Source organism: Camellia sinensis, chromosome 7 (genome assembly GCF_055761805.1).
Source record: "Camellia sinensis isolate YWXY chromosome 7, ASM5576180v1, whole genome shotgun sequence".
NCBI lineage: Eukaryota > Viridiplantae > Streptophyta > Magnoliopsida > Ericales > Theaceae > Camellia > Camellia sinensis.
Genome location: NC_138967.1, coordinates 46303658 through 46323484, shown reverse-complemented (window position 1 = coordinate 46323484; position 19827 = coordinate 46303658). Strand labels below are relative to the sequence as shown.

General features: G+C 39.9%; 1 long non-coding RNA gene across 1 annotated transcript; it reads left to right on the top strand.

Moving 5' to 3' along the window:
- The first annotated feature begins 1096 nt into the window (after positions 1 to 1096).
- On the top strand, positions 1097 to 3153 carry LOC145795074 (uncharacterized). The gene is made up of 2 exons (XR_014335254.1): positions 1097 to 1213; positions 2101 to 3153. It is a non-coding gene; the product is annotated as an uncharacterized LOC145795074 (long non-coding RNA).
- Positions 3154 to 19827: the final 16674 nt, after the last annotated feature.

Genomic DNA, 19827 nt, shown 5'->3' with positions numbered 1-19827 from the left:
TGGTCCATCTAATTTTTTGCTGCTTAGAGCTACCTAAAGTGGGACATCCTATTTTAGAGCTGTAGTTTAACCATAGTTTAACTCAATTGATTTCTGTTTATGATCTGTATTTCTCGATCTTAAACCCAATTGCATCTCTTCCTTCATTATTTCTTGGGTAAATTACACTCACCTCCCTTGAGGTTTCTGATAAATACAAGAACATCCTCTATGATTTAAATAATTATATAAACCTCCTTTACTTTAATTGATATTGTCAAGATTCTCCCATCCCATCAAATTGGCATAAACGACGTTAGTTACATATACTAAATGTTAGTTACATATACTAAATGACCTTATTACTCTTGCTTTTAAGGACGAAAAAACGATAATACCCTTAGGCTCGTTTGTTTTGAAGGATAACTCATGAGATTGGACTATTAATCCGGAGGGATTAATAGTCCGTTGTTTGGTATAGATTTTTTGGTCCGGATTAATAATCCCCCCGAACTATTAATCCGGGATTCATTGGCTTATTGTATCCGAGGGGGCCTAGGACAGAATTTATTGGACAGTGTATCCCATGGGATTAGCTAGGTTTATTACATCTTTGACCCTATCTTTTTGTTTTAGCTTTTCCCATTTTGCTTTCACTGCAGGAGCTTTTCCCACCTTTGACCCTATTTTTTTGCTTTCAGGTTATCATTTGATTTTTATGATAATAAAATTGTGATTTTTTACAAATTAAATTAAAAAAAAAATCTATTATAAAAAAAATTGAAAGTTCTAGTAAACAAATTAACTAGATGTTTGATAATAAAATTGTGATAATAAATCTCAATTAAAAATTGTGATAAACAAACTGTGATAAACAAATTGTGATTTTTTATGATAATAACATTGTGATTTTAATGCAGTAAAAAAAATTAAAAATCTCAATTACAAATTAAAATAAATTTATGTAATATTTATTAATATTCTATTTATTTAATATTTTAAAAGTTCTAGTAAACAAATTAAATAAAATTTATAATTCATATTTAATATTCTTATTATTTAGTAAATAATTCAAAAGGACAAAATAGTCTTTTGAACATTTATCATTCTCTATAATATCCCAAACAAACATGGGACTAAACAAACATAGGATACAAATCCAGTCCGACCAAATAGTCCAAGAACAATGTATCCCAAGACTAATAGTCCGATAAATTACAATCCCCCTTATCCAGTCCGTCCCTGTGTTACATGGACTCGCCACTTTGGGGCGAAGTACCCGTGTCGACACGACACGACACGGGTGTGGGTGTGGGATCTGTGTCGGATTTGTTTATTCTCTATCGGACACGGCTCACAGCCAAAGAAATGAAAGAGGTGAGAGCAAGAGATAACCTGGTAGAATGATCCAGTCGAAGCTCCATCCAGTCGAAGCTCCATCCGGTCGATCCAGTCGAAGATCGAAGCTCCGTCAGTCGATCGGACAGCCGAACACCCCCAGACGACTCTCTCTCTCGCTTTCTCTCTCCCTCGCGATCGCAATCGCGATCGATCGATCGATTGCTTCCTTCGCTGCGCTTCTCTCGCTGCGCTTCTCTCTCGTCCCTGTCTCTCTCTCTCGTCCTTCGCTGATCACATCTATATTCGTATATATCTATATAAAATAATAATAGTTAATAACTATTGTATTTAAATAACTATTGTTATAATAAATATAATAATAACTATTGTCTATATCTATTCGTATATATCTATATAAAATAATAATAGTTAATAATTATTATTATAATAACTATAATAATAACAATTATTATTATATATTATATAATAATTATTTTCTAGCATATAATATATTTATATGGTAGTATATACTTATATATATTAATAAAAATAAATAAACACATATATGTAAAATAATTATTTGTTATTTATATAATATAACTCATCTTAATAATTATATTTAAAATATATATATATATATATATATATATTTAACGTATCCCCGTACTCGTATCTAAATTTGGATACATATCCACGTATCCTTAATTTTTAATTTTAAAGTGTCTGACCCTTAGATACGCACCCACACCCGATCCTCATGCCCGCGTCCGTGTAACTTAGGTCCGTCCAAACAAACGCACCCTTATAGCCTAAATCCCTAAATTCACTCTCTATTTTGAAAGACAGTCGATTTTCTAAGAAGTAAAAGGCGTTTCATGTTGTTGCAATGACTGATTCACAGGATCTACAACCTCATCTCCTCCACATCCCAGATCAGCACCTTCCACATTCGCCTGCTGTCAACCACTCTGATTCTACATATTCGGAACTAAATTCTCACCACCACCACCATCACTGCTGCTGGTGTTACCATTATTATCATCCACTCCCACTACCTCCCTCTTAAATAGCTCCATCAACTGCCCCAACAAGACTTGATTTTGCTTCCCACAGCTCGGACTCTGCCTCTTTGAACCTATCTCCGAATACATCATTGCATTATTCCCACTTGGAACCATCAAATCTTGCAGCAACATAACACCCACAGCAAATTTATACATCCATGAATCGAAATTCATTCCACTTGAATCATGAAAACTCCAATTTGGAGTCGATTGCACAGGCAATGGCAATTGTAATTGCAATTGCGATTGAGGTTTCTTATCCTCCAAATCAACACCCCAAACTAAAGCGAGCTCGAGAGCAAAGGGGATCCTGAGAGACCCTCGATAGGGTTGCGATCGTGTGAGGCGGAGACGGAGCAGTTGCCGTGGGCGTCCCAGTCGTGGTCGTTGCAGAGGAGGAGGTTATTGGTAGCGCAGCGAACGGAGTCGGGTTCGGAGCCACAGTTGTCACAGATCTGAGATCGAAAATGCTTACGAGAGAGAGTGTTGGCGGGGTGGACATGTTGGTCGTAGAACAAGCAACGCTTGGCGGAGTCTGCACCGCAGTAGAGAACCGCAATCTGGTCATTGCAATAATCGCAAGGAACGCTCTCTCCAGTTCTCGATTAGGGGCTAACCATTTCTCTCTCTCTCTCTCTCTCTCTCTGGAAACCCTAACTGGGATGGGAGCTTCAAAACCCTAGAACTAAAATTGAAGAAATTGAAAGTCCATACTAATTTTTGCACAAGCTTTTTTGTTTGTTTTTGTTAGTAATTGTTTTTTTTATTTTATAAATACTTAGGCTTCGTTTGGGAAGTGGCTATTTTAGTAGGCTATTTTAATTTTTGGCTATTTTAAGTAGGCTAAAATTTTTGTGTTTGGAAAGATGATTAGATTTTTTTGTGGTTGGATGTGATGTTTGTAAGAGAAAAAGTGAAATGATTATGGGTTTGATGTGATATTTTGTCTTATTAGCTATTTTAGCCTATTTATCTTTTTGTGATTTTTAGCCTAAATTTGACTATTTTTTTTCTTCCCAAACACCCCCTTAATGTGAATGTTAATGTGAATGGTAGCATTTGTTGTGCTTGATTGTGCAGCTCTGTATTGTGTTTTATTTACTTTCAGTTATGTGTTGTGCCTGGTTATGAAGAGCCCTAAAAGCATTATTGGCATTTTTTGGATTATCTTTGATGATATTAGCAGGTTCTGTTACTTGTGCTAATAGAAGTTACAAAATAGGAGGAATCTTGACAATGTTAGTTAAAACTGGAGAGATTTATGTAATTATTCAAATTATAGAAAAAGTTATTGTATTTGTCAAAAACCTCATAAAAGGCGAGTGTAATTTACCCTTATTTCTTTCTCACCCTGAAGCCCTGATGGCCATCCATCCACCATTATCCATCCATCCACCATTATCACTGGCAATTTGCAGCCTACTACCAATATACCATAGCCAAATCATTTTTGTTTCGAAATTAATAAAAATAATTTGAGAAATTTAGTAAATTTATATCACCAAAGACTTCCGTAAATCCATCGCAATTAAGGATGGATCTAGGGAACTGACCGGTTATGTGACACTCCAAATTCTGATACATCAAGAATAAAAATAAATAAAGGAGATGAATATAAATTCGTATTAATTAAATTTTTATCTTAAATAATAAGTACAACTCTAGAAAACATAACCGTCAGTTCAAAAATAAATAAAATTTAGAATTATTCGATTACAGGCAACAACGTCAAACGATAAACATAAAATACGCGCAGTGATTGAGGGCCCAACGTTTCGGGGCTCGAATGCCCCGAAATTCCGTTTAAGGTAAAAAAAAAAAAAAAAAAAAAAGGAAAAAAGAAAGAAAAAAAAACAGTTTCCAAAATTAGAAATTAGGGGCATTAGGGGCAAATTTTTTAGGGCCACCAATCATTTTTGATAAAATACTTAGGTAGCTAGGATACTAAGGCCCCGTTTATTTAGGCCCCGTTTGTTTTGGGCTATAGGGAGGGTATTGGGACTAGTAATACCAAGGTATTACTAAAGCCCCTGTTTGTTTGCAGAGAAAACCTTGGGACTATTAGTCCCTTGGTATTGCTAATACCCTTGGAAGGGGGATTGGTAAGGAGGAGGTAGAGATGGTATTAGAAAATAGTGAGGGGATTAGAAATTTTTTTATTTTTTATATATTGGGAATTTTTTTTTAAATATAATGTTTAATTTTTATATTTTTTTATTTGTTTTATTATTTTATATAAAAATAATTTAACAATTCCTCATTATTAATCCCCTCACTATCAATCCCCTCACTAACAATCCCCTCACTATTAATCCCCTCATTATCAATCCCCTCCATTCTATCTCCCAAAACAAACGGGGCCTTAGGGTTATGGAGAGGGGATTGGGTTTGATAGTGAGGAGGAGATTGAGAATGGAGTGTTTGTTTTGAGAGATAGGGAGGGAATTAGTAATCCCTTGGTATTAGTAAAGAGGAGGAAGGGAGATTGGTAAGGAAGAGGTAGAGATGGTATTAGAAAAATAGTGAGGGGATTAGAAATTTTTTTATTTTTTTTATTTTTTATATATTGGGAATTTTTTTTAAATATAATGTTTATTTTTTTATATTTTTTATTTGTTTTATTATTTTATATAAAAATAATTTAACAATTCCTTACTATCAATCCCCTCACTATTAATCCCCTTACTATCAATCTCCTCCATTCTATTTCCCAAAACAAACGGGCCTAAGATGGTAAAAATTACACAACTCCAATCAAGATTTCAAATCAACTAAGACACCAGTATCATTAACTATATTTTCAGCTTTCATTTCTTTCTTGACATTGTTTAGAATTACTTATATTCTTCTATTTATTCTTATTGGTTACTTTCTTATTTTATGTGCATATGATCAATTTGAGATAATCCAAACTGTTAAAAAAAAATCATGAAACTTAATGGAATACAAAAGCATGAAATAAAATTTATGAATGAAAATCTCAAGAGGAGATTATCAATTTTTACATTTAACAATAATTACCACCTGACCTTTCAAATAAAAGTATGTCTAAATGAGTTAAATTTATTTTCCTATTCAATCGTATCTTGTACTTGTTCAGCATGAAATTAGATAAGGGATAGGGTGAATCTCCCACAATTATTAAAGTTGGATTCATTCCCTCAATAATCTCCCACAATTATTAAAGTTGGATTCATTCCCTCAATAGTATATTAAAAAAAATCACAAAAATTATAGCAAAATAAATTATCATGTAATCTAAATTCATTCTAAGCTGATAGGGACCACGTCCAATTTTATTTTATTTTTTATACTTTTCTATACACTCAACATTATTAAAAATTATTTTTATTCATGTACAATGGAATTAATTTGTATAATTCTAATTGAGAGGTTGACGGATCAATTCTTGTCAAAGATAAATTTGATAATTTCTCATAATGATTTCTTCTCAAAGATAAATTTGATTACTTATTAGTCATTATGAAATTTCTTCGTACCTCGTGAATTTTGAACAGTCCCGCCCAAATCTAGGTTTTATACAAAAATCCTATTTTTTCAAATCAAAACATTTCACTATTCATCTTCTTTCTCTTGCCTTCTAAGCCTCAATTTCTCAATCACAGCACCTGCAATAACTTGTGCTCCTGTCTGGCATCTTCACCGTTTGGAACTTCATCCTCTTCTTTTAAACTGTAAGTGACTCAATCCCTCACTTTTTCTGTTTATTTCGTGAATATGTATAATATAGATGTATACACACATATATTTTCCAAAACACACTCTGTAGTTTTGCTCAAATGGGTAGGTACCATGAAAACTCAAAAACTAGACCCCCAACCAATAACCACCTTGGTTGAATCTTCAATGAATTTGGAATGCGATCCTTCCGATCGAGAATAGCACCATGACCGAACTAGGAGCTAGTTTGTGATAAGCGCACACTCGATCGAATAAGCACACCTTACCTAACAACCGAGCTAAGATCCCCAATGCTTGTTAACCGGACTAAAGACTCACGTAATGATCGAGCTAAGCGTTTCAAACCGTTTTAGCCGTTCTAGAGTTTTTTATTTTTCCTTCTTTTTAAGCCCGGTTTAGTTACCTGGGCATAAAACTTTTCATCTTCACTTTGCAGACTTTGACTAGGTTGGCCAGGCACACCTTTGCACGCTCAACCGAGATAATCAACGTCATCTCAACACCGAACTAGGACTCCGGGCTAAGTTATACACAATTTAAGTTATAAATGGGTAAATACTGGCTCCTAGTAAACTCACCAGGGGCCATTGCCAAATTCTGCAAGGACTAAAACGTCCCTGATGACGTCCACCTTTCACTAGCCGAGCTCGATACAACCCCATGGGGAAAACCGGGCTTCGTTCCCTTCACCGTCATATCCATTGTAGAGGCCGGACTCTGATTCCCTGTTCAGCCACTATTATGCGAATCCCTAAGGCAGACTAGAATATGCCCAACCCAACTTAGCACCAATTCTTGCAGAATAATAAATGGCATCGCCGAGCTAAATCGCCGGCTTGGCCTCAACCTCGGTTTAGCCGAGCTATTTCACTAATATTTACTTGGCCAGAATGAAGATGACTGGGTATACTATTTAAGAATAAGAAGACGCCGAGAGAAAATAATCAAAAACAAACCGGACAAAGACGTAAATGACGATGAATTTTTCTGGGTCTCAGGCAACTTCGAAGACCAGGAAGCTCAAATACCAGGCTACCATATTAACTGGAATAAAGGAATAGCCGGTATGAATACCTCGGCTCAATTTGTACATTTTTTTTACCCTTGTTGTTTATAAGTTTATCACCATGCTCGCCGTTTGCCTTTTTCCTTATGCAGATTTAAACCAACTAAAGTCACAGTACCAATACCCCAACTTGGACGCTCTCCGCACCACGTTTCGATACCGCGATCGAGGCTGGGCCGAGCTACTTAACTTCGAGCCGACCTACAGATACAATAGAAGGAGGAAGACCAGGGTAACCGACTTTCTCCTTGAACCATCCCCTGAACCAGATTTCACTCTTCCTCAAATCAGGCTGATCCCACTAACAGAGGAACAAAAGATGGCTAAGAAAAGAGCAGTCAGAGCACTCATTACCGAAACAACTGCCCCAGCTGTCGAGGACCAAACCGAGGTACCACAGGCCGGACAAACACATGAGGCCATGGTACGCCTTCCAACAGCCCAAGCCTCGTCATCTCGACCCAGTAAGCGCGCTCGCACCTCTTCGATCGGGCCACATCTCGTCGATGAAGATGATACCGTGCTCCCCCAGTCTACACAACCAAACCCAGAACCCGCGCGTTCTGACCGGGCTAGCCCTTCAAAGTGGGAACCAAAAGTGACCTACAAGAACCGTGCCATAACAAACACGGATTTAGTGGTCGCTGAAAAAGACCATTCTCTCGCCTTCAACCTCGCCAAGAGTGTGTGCTTGCCAGTCGACATGGAGCATCACGACCATCTGACCGAGCTGAAGGCCATCCTCTCGGCAACAAAGTCGATGGTGCTGGTAAGTTTCTCTTCTTGTCTTTCTGATTTGTACATTTGTTTGCACGGTTTTAACCATAATTGTTATCTCTCCGTTTGCAGGCCATGCAGAAGAATCATGTCACTCACAAGCGCGTGTTGAAGCTGTGTAAGACCACACAGCTGGCCGTGGCAGAGGCCAACGCTAAGACGGCCGAGCTAGAAGAATCCAGGCAGAAAATGGCCGAGTTTGAATCTGAAGTTTCCCGGCTCACTGGTCTGGTTAACTCGGCTGAGGCAGATAAGAAGAAGGCTCTGGCCGAGCGAAAAGACAAGTATTTGCGCGAGCTGGCCAAGCTAGAAAAAAAGAAAGATGCTGAGATTGCCGAGCTAAAGAAGAGCGCGGACGATGCGGAAGACTGCGGCTATAAGGAAAGGGAGGCCACCTACATCCTGCAGTGCGAAGCTGCCAAGGATATATTTTTCAAATGTGGGTGGAAGACAGCCATGGCGAAGCTCAGTTATGGCCAAGAGATCGAGGTCTTTCAGAACCCTCCTCCCCACTTTATCCCAAGCTACATGGCGGAGCATGCCAATGCTATTCAGCAAAAATTTCTTTAAGTTGGGGGGGAAGATGAGGCATCCCCAGAGCCCAACAACACCCCGGTTGTTACCAATGATTCTGGTCTCCAAACCGCAAAGTCAGCTCGGGTGGAGCCCCTGGTGCCCAGTACGGTTGAAAATGTGACCGACCTTCCTGCTGGAACTGGGCTACGAAATGATGAAACTCGAGTTGACCTGGACGCAGACCTGCATGATCTTTTTGCTTGATTTTGTATTTTTCTTCTTTTGATATCTATTCTGAAAACATTTTGTCCGTCTTTTTGTTCGGTTTATTTCATACCTGTATTTACTTTTCAACTCTAATTTGTATGAATTTTTTAACATTTTCTGGCCAAGATACTTATCTCGGTCTTGGAGCCTTGTAATCTGTTTGGTCATACCTGCCAAGTCTCTTCAGCCTAGATCCTTATCTTAGTTGGAGAGAACTCAAAGTTGGTTATTCCAGCCAACCTCTCTTTAGCTTAGATCCTTATTTCGGCTGAGGAGAACTCAAAGTTGGTTTTTCCAGCCAACCTCTCTTCAGTCTAGATCCTTATCTCGGCTGAAGAGTACTCAAAGTTGGATCTTCTAGCCAACCTCTCTTCAGCCTAGATCCTTATCTCGGCTGAAGAGTACTCAAAGTTGGATCTTCCAGCCAACCTCTCTTTAGCCTAAATCCTTATCTTGGCTAAAGAGTACTCATAGTTGGTTATTCCTGCCAACCACTCTTTAGCCTAGATCATTTTCTCGGCTAAAGAGTACTCGAAGTTGGTTATTCCTGCCAACCACTCTTCAGCCTAGATCCTAATCTCGGCTGGAGTGTACTCAAAGTTGGTTATTCCTGCCAACCTCTCTTCAGCCTAGATCCTTATCCTAGCTGAAGAGTACTAAAAGTTGGTTATTCCAGCCAACCTCTCTTCAGCCTAGATCCTTATCCCGGCTAAAAAGTACTCAAAGTTGGTTATTCCTGCCAACCTCTCTTCAGCCTAAATCCTTATCCTGGCTGAAGAGTACTCAAAGTTGGTTATTCTTGCCAACCTCTCTTCAGCCTAGATCCTTATCCTGGCTAAAGAGTACTCAAATTTGGTTATTCCTGCCAACCTCTCTTCAGCCTAGATCCTTATCCTGGCTGAAAAGTACTCAAAGTTGGTTATTGCAGCCAACCTCTCTTCAACCTAGATCCTTATCCCGGCTGAAGAGTACTCAAAGTTGGTTATTCCTGCCAACCTCTCTTTTGTTGCCCTTAGCTAATACTGTCTAAGAACAAATTAGAGAAAGAAAAATTACAAGTATGTAAAGGAAAGGTTAAAATAAAATAGTTTGAGATTGACAGTGCTCCATAGCCTGGGTACAGCCTTACTATCTCCATATTCCAAGTGATATGCCCATTTTCCTGCTAAACCAACCACTTTGTATGGTTCTTCCCAATTAGGCCCTAACTTACCATATCCGGGTACCAGAGTGTTTCGCATTACTTTACGCAACACCCAATCTCCAATCTTGAACTGCCTCAAATGTACCGTCTTGTTATATTTTCTAGATAACTTTTGCTGGTATGAGGCAATGTGAATCAGTGCTCTTTCTCTTCTCTCTTCTCCTAGGTCAAGTTCCAAGGTTATGGCTTCTCCATTCAAGTCTAGGTCAAAATTTTCACTTCTAATGGTAGGGAGGCCTACTTCCAGTGGGATTACTGCCTCCATGCTATAGGCCAAAGAAAAAGGCATTTCACCAGTTGACCACCGAGGTGTGGTGCGGTAAGCCCATAGAACATGAGGAAGCTCCTCAGCCCACTTGCATTTTGCTCTTTCTAATCTTTTCTTCAAACCATCCAAGACAACTTTGTTTGATGCTTCTGCCTGACCATTTGCTTGAGGGTATGCTAGTGTGGAGTTGTAGAATTTTATCTTATATTCCTCGTAGAAGCCCCTGAAGATCTTGTCGTTGAACTAAGTGCCATTATCGAATATCAGAGCCTTTGGTATGCCGTTTCGGGTTATGATATTCTACCAGACGAACTTCTTAACATCTTTCTCCTTTATTGATGCGAGTGCTTCAGCCTCTACCCACTTCGTGAAGTAATCCATTGCTGCGAGAAAGAACTTTCTGTTACCGGATGCTGTTGGAAGTGGTCTTACTATGTCCAAGCCCCACATCGCAAAGGGCCATGGGCTAGTTAATAGTAGAAGCTCTTTGGTTGGTTGATGTATTTGGTGTGTAAACTTCTGATATTTCTCGCACTTCTTGACATACTTCTCTGAATTTGCTTGCATGTAAGGCCACCAATATCCTTGTGAAATTGCTCTGTAAGCCAATGATTTTCCCCCTTGGTGGCTTCCGCATACGCCTTCGTATATCTCGAACAAGAATGCCTCGACCTTGCTAGGATGGACACATTTCAAGTAAGGTCCTATGAAGGTTTTTTTGTATAACGCCAATGATGGAAAGAGCCAAAATCGCTGCGACTTTGCTCTAATCTTGTTGGCCTCTTTCTTCTCTTTAGGTAAGATACCGTCTTTTAAGAATACAATAATGAGATCCATCCATGAAGGGCCTAGTTCGGCACAACATACCTCTGTTACTTCGGGTTCTTCAATACTTGGTCTGGGTAAGAAGTCAATCAGTAATGAATGTGGGATACATGTGTTTGCCATGGAGGCAAAACCTGGCAATTCGTCTGCTCTGCTGTTTTCGTCTTGGCTGATCTGCTCTATTCGCACTACTTCGAACTTAATGATCTCCTTTCTGAACTCTTGGTACTTAGTCATCCTTTCATCTTTTGCCTCGTAGTCACTTGAAATCTGGTTTACTACCAGCTGGGAGTCACTGTAAACCATTAGCTCAGTGGCCTTCATGAAGAGTGTTGATTTTAGGCCTGCTAGAAGTGCTTCGTACTCTACTTCATTGTTTGATGCTGGGAAGACAAGGTTGACTGCTTGTTCCACTATCAAGCCATCTGGTGAGATGAGGACTATGCCAAGTCCTGCATTGTGCCTATTGGATGCTCCATCCACGAAGAGCTTCCACATCTCTCTAACGAATAGCTTCCAGCAAGTGGAGGGGTTGAATGATGTCTTGGGGTCATGAGTGTTGCTGATGTTTTCTTCCAAGTCTATGCCTACCGGTGGGGTTTGCTCTTCACTATCTGACTGTACCAAGTTTTTACTTGTTGATGGGTCTTTGCCAGGTATAGCACTGTTTGCCTCTTCCTCTCTTTCTTCAATTCGGTATGACTTGGAATGTGGCTGGGCGTCTTGTTTGGGGGGTTGTGCAATTCCTATGGCACTTTCCATCCCCTTTTCGGTTGTATCAGTTAAGTCAACTGGGCAGATGCGATGGCTTCCTGGTGTGAACTCAGCCACAAAGTCTGCCAGAACTTAGGCTTTTATTGCAGTTCTAGGTTAAAACTTGATGTCGAACTGTCCTAACTCCACCGCCCATTTCAAGATTCGTCCAGAAAAGTCTACCATCTCAAACAAAGCTTTTAAGGGAAAAGCTGTCAGGACGATTATGGTGTGGGCGTGGAAGTAATGTGATAACTTCCTTGAGGCCATCATCAAAGCTAAGGCCAGTTTTTCCAATGGTAGGTACCTGGTTTCTGCCCCCAATAAGGTCTTGCTAACATAAAAGATAGGCAGGTGTTGGATTCCTTCTGCTCTGACCAACACTGCACTGATTGCATGCTGTGAAACTACTAAGTACAAAAAGAGTTCTTCTCTAGGTACTGGGGTTACTAGTAATGGAGGATAAGTCATGTAGTTTTTCAGGCTCTCTAGGGCGTGATCACATTCTTCGTCCCACTCAAATTTGGCTTTCAATGCTTGGAAGGATGGTCGATATCTGTCTGATGACCGACTTATGAACCGGTTGAGTGCGGCAGCTAGGCCAGAGAGATGCTGCACCTCTTTTACTGTGTTGGGCCTCTCTAGATCCTGGATTGTTTTGATCTGAGAGGGGTCTGCTTCTATACCTCGGTTGGTCACCAGGAAGCCTAAGAATTTGCCTGATCCTACGCCGAATGCACACTTAGACGCATTTAGACGCAACTTGTTCTTCTTTAGTATTTGGAACATTTCGTCTAGGTCCCTGAGATGGTCTTTCTCATCCTTGCTTTTGACCACCATGTCATCTATGTAAGCCTCCATTGTTTTGCCTAACAATGGTTCAAACATTTTGGTGACCATCTATTGGAATGTGGCCCCTGCATTTTTTAGGCCAAAGGGCATGACCTTGTAACAATACAATTCTCTGGGCATTGTAAAAGATGTGACCTCCTAGTCAGGCTCATACATAGCGATCTGATGGTAACCTCTATACACATTAAGGAAGCCAAGTCGATTGTGCCCTACCGTCAAGTCTACTAGTTGGTCTATCCTGGGTAAGGGAAAGTTATCCTTTGGGCATGCCTTGTTGACTGTTTTGTAGTCCACGCAAATACGCCATTTTCCATTCTTCTTTGGAACTACTACAGTATTGGATATCCACCTGGGATAGTGCACTTCTCTGATGGCTCCTGCCTCCAGCAAGTTTCCCACTTCCTCCGCCACTATCTCCGCGTGGTGGAGTGCTGGTCTGCGAGTGCGCTGTATGATTGGTCTGGCGTTTGGGTGGATATTAAGTTGGTGGCAGATGAAGTTAGGGTCTATGCTAGGCATGTCATATGGTGTCCAGGCAAACACTTCGATATTTGAGATTAAGAATTCCATTAACTCAGTTCTCTCAGTGCTGGACAAAGATGAGCCTAGCAAATATAACCTTTCTGGGTTCTTTTCATCTACCTTTACCACAACCAAGTCCTCCACTGCTTTCTGTTCTGCTGCATTGCCAACATTCGCAAATAGTTCATTGCTCTCTGGCTCTTCTACCATCTGTGTAGATCCTTTTGCAGCCCGGCTGCCATTTACTGTGATGAAGTACTGTTTTGACATGATTTGGTCTCCCAAGACCTCTTCAATTACTCCGACTTTGTTGGGGAACCATAGTGCTTGATGGTAGGTTGACGCTACCGATCGCATGGCGTGCAGCCATGTTCTTCCCAGGATTATGTTGTAAGTGGAAGGGACTTTCAATACCCAGAATTCCACTTGTTTAGTCATGGTCCCAGCTTTGACTGAGAGGATTATCTTGCCTACTGGCCATTCTGGCATTGAGTTAAAGCCAACCAGGGGGGATGTTGCAGGGGCCAAGTCTTTGTTCTCTAGCTTCAGTTGTTTGAAGGTTTCATAATACATTATTTCGCACGAACTTCCTTGGTCAATCAGGATTCGCTTGACGTCGAAGTTCTTCACGCGCAAAGTTACTACCAGTGCGTCATTGTGAGGGCAATGTAGCCTTGCTAGGTCCTTGTCTGAGAAGGATATGACGTTCGTAGTCTCTGTTTTGCCCTTTTTGATGGCGGGTTGTGCACTTAGTACCTCCTTCAAGTGCTCTGCCTTCTTTATCATCCCCCTGAGTTTACATACCCACTCAGGTTCAATGATCCCATGAATAACATTGATTATGCCTTGGGGTGGTCCGTCCCTCGGCATCCCGTTTGGCCTGTTGAGGTCTTGGGGGGCTGGCTGTGTTCCCCCTTCAATATACTGGTCTAGATGACCAACAGCTACTAATTCTTTCAGATGTTGCCTCAGGGGTGTGCAGTTTTCAATTAGGTGCCCCTTCTCATCATGGAAAGTGCAGCGGGACCTCTCGTCGTAGCCCCTTTGTGCTACTCCCAACTTGGTTGGCCGCTAAACGAAGGGTTCATTTTTTATCTCGTTAAGAATTCGGTAGCGCGGCGCTGTCTTCCTCTACACGGATCTGTTGATGCACCCTCTCCATTAGGGCCTCTATCGTGAGGGGTGGCGTCATAGTGATTGAGTCCCTTAATTTGTTTCCGACTAGTAAACCTCGTTTGTATTGTGCGATAGTGAAATTTGTAGGGCAATCCCCAATCTGGTTGAAAGTCTCCCAATATCGGTTGTTGTAGGACCTAATGTCTCCTTATCACCTATGTCAATGGAGAGTAGTTGATCGATCTCTACTGGTGTCTTGGTGTTCGTTCTGAATCTAGTCACGAACGCCTCTGCTAGTTATGCCCATGAGGCGATGCTGCCTTCTGGTAGCCTCTCGAACCAGGTTAGGCCTAGATCACCAAGGCTGGATGGGAACAACATGCACATTAGGGCCTCGTTCCACTGGTATACTGCCATAACCTGGCGAAAATGGCTCAAGTGCATGTATGGGTCCGTCTTTCCCTCATAAGTAGTAAATTTGGGCTGGTGGAAACCTGAAGGTAGTGGTGCGTTCTCTATCGCCAGAATGAACGGCGAGCTCTGTAACCGTGTTAATACCTTATCCGCTGGTTCATAAGCAGGGCGCGGTATTGGCATCCCTACCTTGACACTCCCGTGTGTCCTACGGGCCAATCGCTGTAGGGCTAAAACTCTGCGAGGGTCGCGAGCCCTTGTGTCTTCTTTCCATCGGGCCCTCTCCTCCAGTACCGTTCGTAGGTTCGTAGACCTAGGCAATTCTGAGTGCCTTGATGTCGTCTGATGCGTGTGCGAGGGCCGATAAGTGCTTCTCGACATATACGACCTCTCAATCCTCGTTCTCTCAGACCTGGAATAATGAGTCCTGGAAGTCCTTGATTGCGTATCGCCTATTCTAAGGCTCTTGCTTTCTGCTTATGATGGTATGACCTGTTTGTCATGATCTTTCGAGTGGCGAGAAGGCGTGTTGCCTTTGCGCCTCTCTTCTATCGCCATTCTTTTTCCCTTTATCTGGCGTTTTATTGTCTCCATGTCTACCGCCATCTTCCTGATTAATTCATCTTGTTCCTTAACGCGATCCTCTAGAACTTGAGGGTCTAACCTTCACCTCTGTCTTGCGGGACTTTGAGAGCGACGGGGACTAGTGCCTCGTCTCTCCCGTGTGTCCCTCCTGGAGTTCCGTCGCTGGGGTTCTAAGTCCGCCATGGGAGGGATAGAGGGTAAACCTTCGCGCCTCCCTCCCCCCTCCGAGGTTTGTCCGTCGATAGCAGATTGCGACAAATCTTCATTATGCGCCATTGGTTTTATCTGGAGAGGAAAACTTGAACAAAAAGTTTTGTTCTTTCTGTAGTTTCCCACAGACGGCGCCAATTATACGAGCGCAGAATAATCTTCTCGTATAATCCTGTTGATCAAGTTTGAGCTCCTCCAAACGTCGTCGCTTTGCTCCCTGAAAACACATACGTGAGCTAGTCGGCGGGTGTGTGTCAGATACCTCTCTGATGCCTAAGTCAGCAAAATAGACAAAAAGCTCTGTGTATTCGAGAGTCCAAATTGTGATACTTGTACATAGGTTCTGTCATGAGCTTTTATAGTTTCTGCCTGGCACAATCCTAGTAGGACTCTTATTCCTCAATGCAGAGTCCTCCTAGAAATCACACTCCTGAAAGATAATACTTATCCTTCAACACCCTCACTGTTTTAACCAAGTGAAATGGTTTTACCTCGGTAGTATGACAAAGCAACCAGGCTAACATATGCTGATGTGGCAAGTTTCACCGAACTCTCCTTAGCTCAGTTCTACCTTGCTTTCCCTAGCTCGGTATCAACTTGTTTGCATAACGCAACTCCTCGTACCCTAGTTCAGAATACTCGAACCGAGCTAACTTCAGTCATCCATGACCGGGCCAACAGAGCCCAGTGGCAAAGCCCATTCTACTCAGCCCATAGCTCGGCTCGCTTCTTCCCAGTTCTAGCTTGGCCCAGACTTACGCTTTTTACCCTCACTAATAATTTTAATAATTTTTTCCTTATTCACAATGATATGACAATGATATAATAAATGTGTAATTTTGTAAATAAGATTTGTTTATTTGTACACTGTTAACAATACATAAGCTATTGTAAGATTTTTTGTTTTCATTTTTTCCTTTGCCCTAATCCTGGGAGCGTTTGCCAGTCAATTTGGGCAAAATCATCCACTAATCCATCTTTGATGGATTGAGAATTTTTGAACCAAGGTAAATTTCCAAAACCAATAAATTAGTTGAATATTTTAATGAATTTAAACCAGCAGTATAAAGAGATTATATATATAAAATAAATAAATAAAGAATATTAATGACCATAAAACCTTTATATTTTTACAATTTCAAACAAAAAATTACTTATTTTTTCAAATCCTCACACAAAATTTAATAATTTTAAACTAAAAATTAAGTATTTATTCCAAATTTCAATACAAAACTTATAAACTAATTGAATGTACAATGCTCATAATCACATTTCATAAATTAATATATAAAATAATCAAATTTTTAAAAAATTATGTGAGAAAATGAAAGATTACATGTGATTCACATTCATGTAATTGAGTTTGGATTTGTTAAAATAGAATATCTCAACTTTACAAATAAAGTTAACATTGTGAATCAATTTGTATCCATTTTAATTGTTTGAACGGTTTATCTCATACAACAGGCTAAAAAGAACATGCATACAAAAATTAAATTAATCAGATATAAATAATTACATGATCAAATAACATATATAATACAAAAAATGAAAGTTTTATTCTTAAAACATGTATGTCGTATAGATAAAAATGATTTTATAGTATGACAATCAATATTGGATCGATTTGATTTTTGTTTATAGATAATTTTCTCAATTGGTTGTATGAGATGAACAGTTTAGTTCACCAAAATGAATCTCATTAATCTCATAATGGAACAACTTTATTGTGAAGTTGATATCTTCAATTTTAACAAATCTAAACTCAATGTAATTTTGCCCGCACTCGCACACACACATACACAGCTTCTCTTTAGTCTTAAGTCGAATTGGACAATACTGTTGGGCCGTAGTAGGCCCGATTCTAGGGCCATTTCTATAGCGATCCTAGTTTTGCCTCTCTTTATTTATTGTATTCCGGACTCGGTTCCGTGGATGTGTTGTTGTCTCATTCTCATTTCTATCATTTACTTTTCCTATTTGAGTCTTGGGTTGTGTTGGGCAGGTTTGAAACAGGTTGGTTGTACTTTGAAACAAAAGTAGTTGTCCAGAATTTGGCCTTCACGCTTGATCGGGGATTTTGACGCTCGAGCGGGCCCTTTGTTGTTGCTTCTCCGCTCGAGCGAGAGTTTTGACGCTCGAGCGTAAATTTCCATCTCCCAGTATTTTCCTTTGCAGTGTTTGACGCTCGAGCGGGCGTTTTGACGCTCGAGCGGGCGTTTCGACGCTCGAGCGTGAGTTTGTGTGTGACGCTCGAGCGGGGAGTTTTACGCTCGAGCGAAGACCTGGTTCTGCAAAAGTTCTAGAAGCGTGTATCCGGCGCTCGAGCGGAGGTTTGGACGCTCGAGCGTGAGTCTGTGTCTGACGCTCGAGCAGGGAGACGTGTATATCACTCTGAGATTTAGCTTTTTGGATCACTTTTTCAACTCCATTTCTCTCTCTTACTTTTCAAAACAGCCATTGGAGAGCTTCTCTCACTAAAACCTCCACTTCTCTCTAGGGTTTGATCTAGTTAGAGTAATCTCTCACCCTTTGGCCTTTGTAAAAAGTGTGTTGATCGTCGAGGGCTACATTTGATCCGAGAATTTTGAGATTTTGAGCATCTTCGTTTTCTTCATCTCCTTCGTTGGGTTTCATCTTTTGAGGTAGGGATTCCTACTCATCTTTATGGGTTTTAACCTAAATGTTGGGCTTTTGTATAAATGGTTTGGTTTTGGGACGTTAGGGTTTGAGATGTATAATGTTAAAAAAGGGGTTTTGTTTATTTGGCTCATACGTATGTGTTTTGGGTCTAAAAAGGGGATTATTGTAGTTGTTGATAATAATATATGGACCTTTGGGTCAATATTGAGAAGATGGGAAAAAATGCCACATTTGGGTATATTTGGGTCATTAGTGTAATTAATGACATTTGTTATGAAATTGAGTTGGGACATTTATTATCTGTTTAGAAATAACTACTTTGGGCTATCGGTGGAGGATAGTCTTGATTGTTGTAGACATTGCATGATGATTAGGTAAATTGAAACTAATCAAGTTGAGCATTTGAATAGATGGGTGCCGAATCCCGCGGACGAAATTTTCGTAAAATGGCCGTATGAATATCTATACATGGGTGTCGAATCCCGCAGACGCAATTTCCGTAAAATGGCAATCCGAATATATCTATACATGGGTGCCGAGTCCCGCGGATGAAATATCCGTAAAATGGCCATAAGAGAATGAAAATACATGGGTGCCGAATCCCGCGGACGCAATTTCCGTAAACTGGCAGTTTGTAGTAGTGTTGGTAGAGATGTAATATTATTTCAGTTCTTTGGCCAGGTTCTGAGCCATGTTTATAAGTTGAGTTTTGTCAAGCTAAACATTTATCAAGTGCTAATGTTTTAGTTATTGCTCATGTTATGTTTAGCATATCTCTACTGGGTATTGACTCACCCTATATGGGACATCATTTTCAGGTATAGGTAGCATGCCACCTCCAAGGACGTAGCTTGAGAGGCTTAGTGGCTGGGACATCTTTTGTGATTACATTTTTGTATTACATGTATATCAAGCCAAGGGCTTCTTTTGTGTAGAGTTAGTACTCTCTTTTTGTAACCAAGTGTTGACTTGGAAAGTTGTAAGCCTATAGGGCATTTACTTTTGTTGTTAACATTTTATACAATTTGTAATGAATACTCTGATGAAATGTGATTAGGCTTCATTCTATTATGTTTATGCATGTCCAGAATGTATGATTTATGGGTTTTTTTTTAAGGCGTTACAATTTCCATGATCCAAATCGTTCAATGTGTAAAACTCGTCGACTACATCATCCCTATAAAAAAAAAATCGCATTGATCGGATGTTGATAGTCATTTGATCAAGTTACATTTGTTTCAATGACAATTATGATTTTAAAAATCAATCGCAAATACAAATGCAATCAATCGCAGATACAAATGCAAGCTTATTAAATGGCTATTGATATTCGATTGATGTAATTTTTTTAAGGTGATATAGATTATCAAGATAAATTTAAAGTCAAACCCATTCCGACTCAATAATATCGTCTAATCCATAATCCATTTTCAAATCGGAGAAAAGCCACACCCTATATAAACATAAGTGGGGTCCGATCAATTTGTAACAAAGCTGACAATTTTAACCTGCTTCGTAACCCAAATGATCCATCATTTTTTATCACCCAACTCGTTCACATTCTCAAGCTTTTAATTTAAAATAAGATTTACTCATCTAATGATTAAATGCATTTTTCTTTTCTTTTTTTCATTGTGAAAATGCATTAAAATTGAAAATATATATTCACACAACCAACCACATAGAGGCCCATTTGACAAGAGAGTTGAAATTAAATTAGTTC